Here is a 12,163-nt window from a genome sequence, read left to right on the forward strand (position 1 = left end):
ACCAGAGACCATGAATAGGTGTTATTTGAGATGCAGGTTAAGAAACACATTAGTCAAGACTGGCCTCAGGGAAGATGATGACAAGATGCACAAAGAAGATATGGGGATTTGAAGTTACTGGGGGAAAAAAAAAGCATTGCTTGCAGTGCCAAGTTCTTAAGATGGAAGCATGCCTATGTGTCTGAAGAGCTGCGAGAAGGCTAGTGCGTCTGGAGCTGAGTGAATGAGGCAGAGAAGAATGGGAAATAAAGCCAGAGACAAAACCAAAACAGTTGTATGTTGTGGGCCACAATGAGCACCATAACTCCAAGGGAACTGGGGAGTCATTGTTGGTGTGGGCACAGCAATGACATGATCTGCACTGGTTGCTGTGTTTAGGAAAGACTGTAGTTCAGCAAGTGCGGACATAGATGACCTATTAGGAGGTTATCAAAATCACCGTAGGCCAGAGAAGGTGGTGTCTTGCAGTAGCAGAGTAACTGTTAAAGTGGTAAGAAGGACTTGGGCTCTGGGTATATTTTGATAGTAAGGGCTTCAGGAGATCTTGATAGATTTGGATATGAGATATAATAGAAAGAAGGGACACAAGACATCCAAACTGTGGTCTGAGCAACAGAGATGAGGAAGTTATGGTTGGAGCAAATGTGTAGGAGATGGGGAAATCTAGAATTCAGTTGTCCCTCCTTCCCTCCTCCTCTTTCCCTTCTTTTCCCTACTCGCCTGTTCTTCTTTCCTTCTTTCTCACGTCTTGCTTTCTTTCTTTCCATGTGCAGGCACAAATGCCAGACATATCTAGAGTATAACAGATGAAATGCAACCTCACTAGCAAAACAGAATAAGAATGACAGAATTAGGTAGACAGGTGGAATTGATGGTAGGGGATTATATTACTCACCACTGAAAAATTTAGTTCCTGGTATTAGTAGATGTGAATAATTCACAAATGTTAACCTTAATTTTGAAAATGAACCAGTAATTCCATCAATTCTACTAAAGAAATCATGTTAAACATGACATTAGGGTTTCGCTGTTAAACTGCTAGTATGTTTTGCCCATCACATTATCAAAAACAAACTAGAATAACCACTGACATGAATAAAATATTCATTACTATCCCATAGAAAAGGTGTCTTCTTTTCTCTATCCATTATCCACTAAAGGTTTTGATAACTCAGCTAACTATATTATTTATTATTGTTCTAAGAAAGTGAATGCTAAGTGGTACACTCTGGTAGGAAGGATACTCTAGGGTACAATAAAAGTTATATTAGCATTGTTGTTAGGAGTCCATCTTTGGAACAGACTGCCCAAGTTTGACTCCTGGCTCTTTTTCTTATTACCCATGTGACCCTGGGATCCTGAGATAGTTATTTAGTCTCTCTGTGCTTCAGATTCTATGACTATAACATGAGAGCAATAATGGATCGAAGCCCACAGATTTATGGCAAGAATTATGCCAAGTCTTTAGAATAGGGCACACAGAAGCACTAATAACCTATGCTACTTATTGAGTTACTGAGTATAATTAAGCTAATATTACTGCCACTATCATATACTAGGAAATTCTCTCCTCCATTCCTAAGAATTTATTTTTATATTTGATGTTTTATCTTTTTCTCCCCTCACTATAGTCATTTCTTTCTTAAGAAAAAGCAAGGAGGGAAAATTGACAAAAATGATCTAAATGTTCAGCATTATTAGTTAAATAGCACAATTGGCTAGAACATAAGCAGCTACAAAATTATTTTGAAGAAATATATTTTGGTGCAGGAAAATGATTATGCTATTTGTTAAATGAAAAGTAAATTGTCACAGTTGTAAATAGTAAAATGTAGGGATCTTGTTAAAAATACATATGACTGCACAAACATTTGGAAAGCTATAAAGTAAATAGTAACACTGATTATTTCTGAATGGCTAAATTTGTAGTTTTAATGCCTTTGTGATGCAGTTTTGCTTTATTTTTTGAGCATGTATGAGCTCAATTGACCGAGAATTATCACCAACTGAGAGGAACATAAGAACACACATAAAGAACATACATAAAGAGGAACAAGCTTAGGGGAAAAACAAAATTTGATTAAAGACACAAGAATCTGATAAGCCTGTGGGACACTCAGGTGGGAATTTCCACTAAGAGTTGGGTTTTCAAGCTATTTAGAAGAGACAAAGATGTACTGTGATATCAATTTAGGTGTTACCAGAATAGACATGGTTAAATAACAAGAATGCTGAGTGAATCCCAGGGATAAGCAAAGTGAGAGAGCAGGAAACTGAAAATGGGATCTTGTGATCCCAGCTCAAAGGAAGATGTAGAGGAATTTCAGTCTAGGAGGGAGACAGTGTATGGCGTCCATCCAGGAAGAGGAGCGTTTCAAGGACAAACTGCCAATTTCATTAAAGAAACCTAATGAGAAATGAGCTGAAAGGTTGATCTGGCAACTAGGAGATCAGAGGAACCATAGTAAAAGTAGTTTCAATGAAGAGGTAGAACTACATGCTGATTGCAACGCTGAGATGGAAGAATTAACAAAAGGAAAAGTAAGTAGAGGTAATGAGTGTGAATTCTCCTTTCCAGAAATTTGCTGAGAAAATTCAGTAGAGATGTGAGGCAGTAATTGGAGGAACACGTGATCAAAGATTGATTTTCCCTAAAGGCAGGAGGAACTCAACCCGTCTGAAAGAGGGGAAGCCACCAGGTAATAGATCAAAGAGAGAAAGGGAGTAGGGGTGAGGACTGAAACTATGTCCAGGAAAAGGAGTTAGATGTAGATAAACATTTTTTATGTGCATAAAATAGAATTCCTTCCATAATATATAGAAAATCAATACATATCAAGCAAAATATACGTTAGCTTTTTTTTGATAACTCATGCCGTCAACTTGAACGTCAATTATTATACCCAGCTCTCCAGATAAAGAAGCTGTTGTGTTTCCCAAGACAGGTTGGGCTGATTCCTTCTTTCAAAAAGTTCCCAAGCAACTATGCTTTTTGGGATGATTTTGACAGGTTGTATGTATCTTTTTTTGTTTTCAAGCCATCAGCTCTCACTTAACTACCACTAGTTGTTACTCTCCCTGGAATCTCTTACTCACCCTTTTCCAGTTTGCTCATCTGATTATGCAAGGTTTGGAACCACATGAACGAGCTTATATGAATCACCACTAAAATATGGTGATACACTTCTCTTGCTAGTGAAGTTGTATTATCTTCTTTTTTAAGATTTAATTATTTATGCATACGAGAGTTGGGGATTGAACTTGTGCTGCAGAAGCTGTGGATAACTTCATAGTGCTGTGTCTTAACCCCTTGTGCCACCAGGGTGGCCCTGAAATGTATTATCTTTAGTGGGGGAAGTTGTGGTTATCTATTTTGGCTGTTCAGAGACCTCCATGGTTTCCTTCCTGTTGGTGATGCTTTCTACCAGAGAAAGGGAAACCTTATGAAGCTGGTGCTGAATTCTTAATATTTGGGGTGTATATTTTTGCTAATAATTGAGGTCATATATATGTCTCATGTTTCCCAAGACATGGTGTGTATGTAGAGAAAAGACTGAGAGAACATGCCGAGCTTACTTATCAAGAGTTACTGCTGTTTCATGAGACTATTCTGCAAGTCATAATCTATGATTACATAAATAATTAACAATAGTGCAAAAATAACTTTGCAATGATTTTGGTCCTGTTTAGATTCCCCCACAGTGTAACTCCCACAATATTCTGGAAGATTTAGAATTATAATTGGAAAACACATTTATTATATTGAAGTTAGTGGATTCATACTTGCTCTAGTCTTAATACATATAGCTTATATATATTCATGTGTGTCTCTGTAGCCTAAAATATAAAATAAATATATTAATAATCTAAATATATGTAGCCTAAAATATATAAAAGGTAATAAAATGGGAATCTTTGTCCAAATTAATTATCAGTTTTCAGAATGGTGGTATTAAATTGTATTATAATGTACTTTCTTGAGCTAATACATTCAAGAAATAAAAATGGCATAAAGTATGAACTTCCCCATTGAATAATCAGAGTAAAGAAGAAGTGACTTTTAGAAAACTCATCCCTTGGGCTTCTTTTTAGTGTGTTATCTGTGTATAACTGACACTCTATAATGAGGATACGAACCAATTTTTTGTCTTTTGACCCTGATTTACCAAATTTACACAGTTCAGACCTGCTCAGACAGGTTTTGAAAAGGCCATTTGTCAAGAACATGTGCAAACGTACTCCATGAGCATCTATGTACGTGTCTTTTACTACCTTTCTTTTCCCTCTCAGCGTATTTTTAAAAATTAGCATAACTTCAATAAAAAGAAACCAAAAATGCCCTATTATTGAATTACAAAGCAATGGGTGTCCAAAATATCCCTCAGAGTTTTAAGAGAGTCAAAAGGAAGCTACTCTGCACGTACTCCATGGTGGCAGGATTTCTGGTAAAAGGAGATACCAATTCAGAGCAGTTAGAATGATGACACTGCAGCCAGGCAGCAGGCTGGAGAATAAGTGGGGAGGTTGGGAAGCTGGACTGGCAGGCAGGATGGGCCTAGGAGGCGTGGAAGATGAAAGGACAGAAAAGACAGCAGGAAGTAGGAAGGGTTGCAGATGTGCTGCTGGGATAGAACTCCTATTCCAAGTTTCCACATTTCAAACAGTTTTTAAAAAGTTCAAAGAAAGATAACATTCTGGAAGATGAGAGGCTGCATTAGCACCTGGCTTTAAATAATTAACAATGGCTGGTAATTATTCAATATAATCATTAGCATCAATAATGACAAGACTAAATGCCAATAAAAATACAGTACACTGCGGGTCCAAATGCCAACTCCTTCATCTGAACTCAATTTCTCTACACTTGGCCAATACTATCTCTCTGCCTTCACAGCAGCTTTCCCCAACACTCTAGGAAACAATTTCTCAACAGAGGAGTTATTACAAAATTCCAAGTGGGTCACTGAATTGAATTACTCTCACTTATATGAGGAACGTCTCATTGGCATGTTATTCTATTTGGGGGGTCTTACTACTATGAATTATTCATCTTATTCTCAGATGAATCTTTGTAAAATACTGTTTTTGTCACAATATTGCTTTACCCATCTATGTTCAAAACCCATTAGTGACTGTATATTAACTTTAGGCTAATGTCCAAAACATCTTAGTTTGACAGGTTGAGGCTTTTACAGCCCAAATCCCTTCTAACTCTCTCATCTAGACACTCTACTCTAGGACTGTCACAACTGTCACACATTATCCTCAATTCAACATCTGTGCATCTCATTTGGGGAGCCAACTGCTTTCTATCTGTGTATTTACTTTACCCAAATCTTCCATAGTGGAGTATTTGCACCATGGTAAAAGGCAAACACTGAAGATAAAACTTGGTTTTGTTGGTTAGTTGGTGACAAAAGCGGGGGAGGAAGAGAACAGTACACCATGTCAATAGACTGTTTAATCCAACTATTCTCACTACATTTAAAATATCAACTCCCTATTATTGCTAGCCAATATAAATTTAAATATTTCTGGATCAAGTAATCCATAACCTCCCAAAGAATTGAATTCCATTATGGATATGTGTCCAAGGATATAAATTAAATTATAGGCTCAATAATGCTAGCTGTATCTCCTCAATAATTTTCATTCTTCATGGTGTCCAACATAGTATATAATGAAAAGTAGGTCCTTTATCTTTCTAACTTCTGTTTTTAACATTTCTATTGGCCTTTAACTTCTTAAACCATAGAATTGTTTCTCCAACATGTCAGGGATTTCTTGCCTTTGTCACTTTGCAGAGGCCACGTCTCCACTTTGGCTGGCCACACCTTTTGAAGCCTTCTCCACTGAGCAGCTGTTGTGTTTTAATAATTCTGCACTCTAAACACATTGTATTTTAATTCTGTTGACTTACCTTTCTGTCTAATATACAGTAGACTGCATAACTGTTAAATTCTGTGTTTTCCATCTGTGCATCCCAGGTCTCAGATGCCCAGCACATAGAAGGTGCTACAATAAATATTTGTTGCTAGCAAATACAGCAATTCAGATAAATGGATAAAACCATTTGTATGAAGTAGGTCTTATTTGGAACTTGCCCACAGCATTGATATTCAAAGGACTAGATCTTAGTGGTTTTGCTATACTGTGCTTTCTACAAAGGAATCATCAGGGCATGAATTTAAAAGAAGGACAGCATTTATTCACAATTCACTGAGTACTTTTAAGTATTGTTTTCTTCCTAGGAACTAAACAGAGTGCTTGACCTCATTCTCCTCTCTCTCTAGGACCAAACTTTCTTTCAGTTTCAATATCCTCTCTTGTGTGCATGCACCTGTCCTCTTTCTTCCCTTCTTCAGCACCAACAGTAGATGTACCACAAATGAAGCAAAATCTTGTTTATCTCAGGAAAAGCTTCCAAGTTCTGCTATTTTATACTTAATATCCTACAAATGACAATTAGGCCATGGGGCTTGGGAGAGTGAAGGAATTAAGAAAGAAAAAAGAGAGCCAAGTGACCTCTGTCTCCTTTAATGAAGATACCTGATATTACTGTTTTTCTAAAAGTGAGATCCTGCTTAAATTGCAAAAAAACTATATAGTGGTTTATAGATCCAGGAATCCTTCTCATGGTGGGTAAATAAATTAAAATGCTTTTAGAAAAACCCTAGTTAACACTGATTTCTTTAAGAAGAGAGCAGGGGGCCTCCCTGGTGGCGCAGGGGTTAAAGACTGCTATCAAGCTACTGCCAGCTACTACAGCGCAAGTTCGATCCCCCATGCCAGACAGGGAGCTAACCCACGTGGGGCAGCAGGCCTCTCCTGTCTTGCCGGCTGCTTCCCTCAGCAGTGTACTTCATTACATCTGACTGTTCTGCTCCCCATTCTGGTGAATACACACACACACACACACACACATACCCCTCTGGCTTACACCACAGTTCTGGTATGCATAAATAAATAAATCTTTTTTTTTTTAAAAAAAAAAAAGAAGAGAGCAGGAGAAAGTGTGATCTCTGTGTAAAATACAGGCGCTAACAACACATGAACTCTGTATATAGAAGTACAGTATTTGCAAAATTGAAATAGTTTTTGGGAGAGCGAGGGCAAAAAGTTTCTAATGCAAGAACAGATGATACAGACTAATTTTATGAAGCTTGATTTTTTTTTTCATCTGATTATCATTATTTTTCCGGGTACACCTATAACTTGTTTGTTTTCAATGGTGGTAATAAGACAAAGAAAATAACAAAAGGGTATAATAAAGCAAACTTAGAACACAATAACTTTCATTTCAGTAACACTACTTTTCAATCTTTGAGCACTGTTGTATGTTTTAACGTTATTCATTCACTCAACTCCAAAAGGGTTAAGGTAGAAACATCCTATGACTCATTTCAATATCACCATCTTTCCAATCTCCTATATTCAAAGAAATGGCTCTGAAGGGCCAAAAATGGAAAAGTAGGACAAAAGTAAATCCCTCGTGCGAGCTATAATTCCACAGAGGCTGATGGGTGAAAAAGGCAAAACGAAATCAAATCAACAACATACCAAAATCCAAAACTATTAATTTTTACCAACCCACTTTTTAAAAGGCTGAAAGTAATTTTCATTTTGTTGACAGTTTTGTCCAAGTTTCCTTAAAAATATCCCACAACATACAGTCTGCGGTAGCCCCCTGATGTGGGCTTCAGTGAGTATGATCTGGTGAAAATCACCCATTCATTCAAAATGATCAAATACATATGATTCCATCTATGCACCAGGCCCCTGGAGTATGTGAATTCCAATATTAGTAAGTCACAAGGTAGGCTTTCAAGAACACCACACAGGCTTAGGGTAGCCAAGAACACTTTTTTTTTTTTTTAATTCATAAAGCTATACTCTGATGTTGCTCTTAATGCTAAATTCTCTGTCACTAAACTAATTTATTGAGATGAAATTCACATAATATAAAATTAAAAACCTTAAAATGAGTAACTCAGTGGCATTTGGTCTATTCACAATGTCACGTAACTACCAACTCTGTGTTGTTCCGAACATTTCCATTATTCCAATAAAATCCCTGATCCATTAATAAGTTACCCCCAGATCACTTTAAACTTAAATATGTGGGGAGCCCCCATCTAAAACCACATTTAAAAAAAATATTTATTTATGCATACAAGAATTGGGGTACAGGCCAGAAGTGCAGGGGATGAGAGGATTCACCAGAGACAGAGTGGGGAGCAGAGCAGGCAGATCTACTGAAATACACTGTTGAGGGGAGCAGTGGGCGAGACAGGAGAGGTCTGCTGTGCCATGCGGGTTGCTCTCTGGCCGGGGATTGAACTCATGCTGCAGTAGCTGCGAATAGCTTCATGTGCTGAGACTTAACCCTCTGAGCCACCAGCCACTTCCTAAAAACACATTTTGAGAAAAATTCTTCTATACTAATAACCACTCTAACTGAAATAACAAAACTGAGGAAAGGTCTCAGGTCAAAGACTATTTTAAAATACTTTAAATCATGAGTGAGTGTCTCATCTCAGGATGTTTGAAATGATATTCTCCTGTTTTTGAAAGTCTGTCGCTATTCCAAATTCTCATTGCCCAAAGCCAGTAGATGTTTCTTTTGGTCCCATGGCAAAAGCTCTGTTATGCTGATGATATTATGCCACCCCTAATTTCTGAAGACCAATCAACATGAAGAACACACGTGTGTGTTTATCGCCTGCGCCTCAGGATGTCTCGAAATCCCACACAGTATACTTTCTATCTTCAGTCATAAGCAATACTGCAGATGATTATAAAAATGTCTCCACAGCATCTTCTTTAAGTTTCTATAAGCCAATCCTTCTTTGATATTTACTTTCTCTTCCATTTGAGGCAATTCAGCTGATTAAAAAAAACAGTAACAAAACTCAGGTAACCTTTGTTTCCCTTCCCTCAGCCGCCGTACCTATCCTTTTATGCCTTCATTTTGCTAAATACCTCCAATTTGTTATTCCTACCCTGTTATTTTGGCATTAAAACATTTGACCCCCAAACCTGTGACTCTCCAGTTTATTTAAAATATTCATCACCAAGTTTCCCCGCTCTTAACAATGGAGTTCTCAATAGGAGTATCCAAACAAATGTTTTACCCTTATTTCTAAGGTTCTACTCCTTTCCAGGTACTCTGCCCCCTAGTACCTGCAGACAGGAAATATGCTTGCCCTTGTAACTCTGAAAACATCTGGGCGTGGAAGCCTTTGTGGCAGGGATGACTGGAAGTGAATGTGCTTGGAAGGAGCCTGTACTGAAGTAGCTTGGGGTAGCACAGTGGTTAAAACCATTGTAGGGTAAGGAAAAATGTCAGGCTTTTCTGCCCTCCCGCCATCAGGATAGATGATGGATCCTTGCGGTCCTGAATGCATGCCTGATGGCGGGCACCTGCAGTAGGCTGTGGGCAGATGTAAATAGGATTCACCTGGGCTAAGACTGTGCTTTTTTTAAGGGCGGTGTCACGGGGACGCAAGCAGAAGCTGAGAAAGAAGCATGAGAAGCCCAGAGAGAAGCAGAGAGCTGGGGGCTGGGAGGCCTGCCAGCCTCCCGGCCCCCCCAGCACTCCTGCCTGCTGTGTACCGGGTAAATCCCAATAAAAGACCTGCAAAAACCACTGAGGGCTCCAGGACTCCTCCTTTACCCGGTCTGCTGGATCAGAAAACCTGCACTGTGTCATTCCTGACCTTACAACCATGTTTGTGAAAACAGGTCCTGCGCCCAAATCTTGGTTCTACTACTTAAAAGCTACATGACCTGGGAAAGCAGCTTAAATTCTGAGCATCAATTTTCTCATCTGTACATTGTTTAAAAGCAGTATTATTTAACAGATGGGTCTTGTCTCTACTTCATTTTAAGTGTTTGTACACATATGTCAAGTCAATCAACATATTACTCTGGAAATATTGAAAAGGTGTATGTTTGGAAAATATCCGCAGAGAACAACTTTCCTATTGCAAGCCCAGCTTCTGATTCTGTCCTGACATATCTGTAAATCATAATATCTTTCTAGGTCTTATTTCCTTAGTTAAAAAATAAAGGAGACTGAGTGAATCATTCTATTACTTGCATTTTAGCTCTGATTCTGGGATTTTATTTTACACATGTGGACCACTGAGGAGTCAAGAGAAGTAATTGTGGGCAGCAGTTTGCTCAAGGTCACACCAAAGGTATGCTGTAAAACCAGCTCATCCTAAGCTGGTTACCAGCAAGTGTGATTTCCACTTGAGCAGAACAAGCTCTTAGCTCCCTCTCCTCATTTCTCTCAGCTCAGCCTGACTCTAAGTTTCTTTCCCATTGATCTCTCTGAATTTTGCCCTGATAACTTTGCTTCCTAACCAGTCTCCCTCTCTGAGAGGGAGGGTCTCCACATGGTTGTGCTAATCAACTTTCTCATATCACTCTACTACAGTTGATCTATTGTAAGCAGTCAATGGGAATTACAGGGAGGAATAGGAGGGGAAAAAAACAACACAACAAACATACTGTTGGATTAAACTTTTAATCTAAATGATACTACTGAGTTTTTAAAATTGTAATATATTACTTATGAATAAAGATGGACACAGTAAAAAGACAAAAATGTAATTAAGGCCACTATTTCCCAAATTTATGGCAGACATTGTTCTGGAATAGGAGGAAGGGGATTTGGGCTGGTGGAGGCTATGGGGAAACTGGGTCTTCAGAGTTAGTAATACTGTTTTATTTTTTTTAATTAAAAAACTGAGGTAGCTAAGGCACATGTTGGTGTGGATACTTTTTTCAGATCTCAATTTCCTTGGTATTTTTTTTAAAAAATTAATTCTAAAAGATCCATACCTGTTACTTGAAGAATTGAGAAGTTTCAGATCTCCTGAAGAATAGCTCAAATGCTAGGCAAGGCCAGTGCTACAAATATGTGTAACCAAACCCACAATGTTCTCAATGCTTTTAGTTTTAGATTACAGCAGTTAGAGGAGATTGAGGTATTTTGTTCCCATGGCTCATTAAGCTAGGGTTAGAGTGGTGTCCATAATCAAATTTACTGCATTTATCCTTGCCTCCTCCCTATGAAATGAGGCTAGAGCTTAGGGAAAAGAAAGACCAAAAAATACTCCAAGTGTGTGGTAATTCTGCCCATAAAGGAAATTAACACACCTGAAAAGGATTAAATTCTTTTTCCTTAAGCTTCCTCTGTCAATCGACTGCCCAGCCTGCATGCTAATTCCCATCTCTGATCAGGCTTACCAGCACTTCCTGTCGCAAATTAGTGTTCCGGGAACCTAAACCTGTCATCTCCAAAGCACACCCGGACTCTTTGGGCTTCTGGGATTCCTGCTAGGGTGGCTGGTGCAAAGGGTGCTTCAATATCCCCATAGGGCAGTCAGTCAAATGCAGCCTGGGAGTGTAGAAAAGAATTGCTCCAAGTGTAGAAAGGAATAGTGAGACAAAAGGATTTTGTAGGTAGGAAGATATGAGAAAGGCTTCCGTCATTTTTTCACCAGAGGAAATGATCTGGACTGAGAATGGAGAACCACTCAGAAGGGGAGTGGTGGGCAGGATGAGGAGATGACAGACACACAGACAGGAACAACTTGGAGTGATGGGTCTAAGCAATTGTAATCAAGGCAGTATAATGGGAAAGGGAATGGAACCAGTTGGGCTATATTGCTTTGATAGGATTAACATGAAAGGCAGTGTTTTCTAACCCTTTGGAGCAAGTGGCCTTGTGAAAAGGTTCTAGAGTCCTTGCCAATTCATCTCCACCCCAGCCTGCCTCCCCTCATCACCCAAAGTGCTGTCACACAATCAGGGGACTGGAAGGAGGATTCTGATCATCTGATGCACAGTCCTCTGCAGTGCAGCATCCTTTCTTTTTATATTAAAAAAATGTATTTCAAATTTTTAAAAAAGGAAGAAAGAGCGGAAAGAAGAGTGGGAGCTGGAAGGAAGGAAAGAAGGGAAGGAGAGAGGAAGACAGATTCCATTTATGAGCCTTAGACAAAACAAAACCAGAACAGAATAAAACAGCCCAGTCACAGTTTTATTTGCATCCTTTCAGAGAGTACAACATCGAGTTCCATGGGGATAATTAGCCATATTTCCATTACTAGAGTAAGCAAGTGAGGTTAAGTATACACAGTAATTGTGC

The 12,163-nt window shown here is 38.7% G+C and overlaps 1 protein-coding gene across 6 annotated transcripts in view; it reads right to left on the reverse strand.

Moving 5' to 3' along the window:
* LOC119260262 (cAMP-specific 3',5'-cyclic phosphodiesterase 4D) overlaps positions 1–12,163 on the reverse strand; it is an 832,289-nt gene that overhangs the window by 116,188 nt on the left and 703,938 nt on the right. The window lies entirely within an intron of this gene.

The sequence above is a fragment of the Talpa occidentalis genome, unplaced genomic scaffold, assembly GCF_014898055.3.
Source record: "Talpa occidentalis isolate TD23 unplaced genomic scaffold, MPIMG_talOcc4v2.1 talOcc4.6, whole genome shotgun sequence".
Taxonomy (NCBI): Eukaryota; Metazoa; Chordata; class Mammalia; order Eulipotyphla; family Talpidae; genus Talpa; species Talpa occidentalis.